Here is a 1478-nt window from a genome sequence, read left to right on the forward strand (position 1 = left end):
TTACTTATACTCCTATTGTCAAGCAAGAGGATTGTGATAGGTTAAGTACATTTTGTGTGTGTGTGTGTCTATTCACCATTACCCATTTTACAATCAATTAATCTGATTAAAACAGCAGTTATTAGACTTTTTGGCAGTTAGGAAGCTTCATAAATGCAAACATAGAATATATTAAGTATAATTTGAATTTGTATTTTATCTAAATTAATGTACATTATATCATACTTTAGCAGTGATGGTTTTACTACCGGTTACTTACAGTTTTTGTTTTTTTGCTACATAAAAGTACTTTGTACTGTCATTTGTTTAACGTATTGTGTGTCTTTTTCCTACACAGATCATTATTGGCCCTTTACTATGGCATAAAATACATGATGTATGAGGATAATCTGCTGCAGTTTTTCAAAAACCGTCCACTACGGAGGCGCCCTGGACCAACAGGTTAAGGCACACCGCTTCAAAGAACGGACCATGAGTTCTGCAGTTATCTGACTATCTTTAGTCCCACTCTCCTGTATACATTTCTACTCACTGATGCAGAGCAGTGAGGGTGTGGGCTGTAATGGAGGGCTACTCCATTTTTGCGGACAGACGGGCAAAGCCAACACAAAACTCTATGTAACCTCTGTTCAGCATACATTTTTCACTCCCTGTAGCCACATTTCTGTCATGGCCCCTAGATTTGGAGCCGACAGGAACTTTAATGCTTCTGATTAGTGTGAACACAGAAAGTGAGTCTTGACAGAACCACCATGAGGTCTTGACCACAATGTCATAAAGTCAACCCTCATTTCGTCAGCCCCATTGACATTTTAAACATTGTAATGGACCCTTGAATCCAAATATTGGCCTCTGTGTCTCTGAAATACTGTACTGCAGTGATGACGGCATGCATTTATGTACTTATTTAATATCGATGCCTGAGGTTGGCTATAACATAATTACTCGATCAGTCGACTGAGAAAAATTATCGACAATTTTAAGAATCAATTGTGTCTTTTACAGTATCACAACAAACATCTCAAATGTGAAGATTTTCTGCTTTTTGTATGTCTACATTGAAGACCTTTGGGTTTTGGACTACTGATATTGTCGTTAGTTGCAGCCCAATCTAATTTTTTTTTTAATAATTTCAGATTTACTGGCTGCAACGTCAAAATTTTATCAAATTTCAAAGTTCCATTTGCGTATTACCTGTAATGTAGGTTATTGCACAGTAGCTGTGTCAGCCCAGTACAGGGATACGGTGACAACTTTATATAGATATTTCTCAGAAGTAATACAAACTCACTCTTAACACAGACTATAGCTAGCTAACAGTAACTGAAATGATGATAAACCTACAGACTTCACAGCTCTTGAGATCTTCAATCACCACTAGCATTCAGGATTTCTCCTCCATGTTTCAATAACAGTAATTACAGCTGCCAATGTTCTACATAGAGTGATGGTCAAGTCAAAGAAAAGTGATAACATGA

General features: G+C 37.0%; 1 long non-coding RNA gene across 1 annotated transcript in view; it reads left to right on the forward strand.

Annotated features, from left to right (window-relative positions):
* LOC122992191 overlaps positions 1-1015 on the forward strand; it is a 33837-nt gene extending 32822 nt beyond the window's left edge. Inside the window, exon 4 of the long non-coding RNA XR_006405996.1 lies at positions 338-1015. This is a non-coding gene — a long non-coding RNA (uncharacterized LOC122992191). The remainder of the gene's footprint in view (positions 1-337) is intronic.
* Positions 1016-1478: the final 463 nt, after the last annotated feature.

The sequence above is a fragment of the Thunnus albacares genome, chromosome 11 (genome assembly GCF_914725855.1).
Source record: "Thunnus albacares chromosome 11, fThuAlb1.1, whole genome shotgun sequence".
In the NCBI taxonomy this organism is placed as follows: Eukaryota; Metazoa; Chordata; class Actinopteri; order Scombriformes; family Scombridae; genus Thunnus; species Thunnus albacares.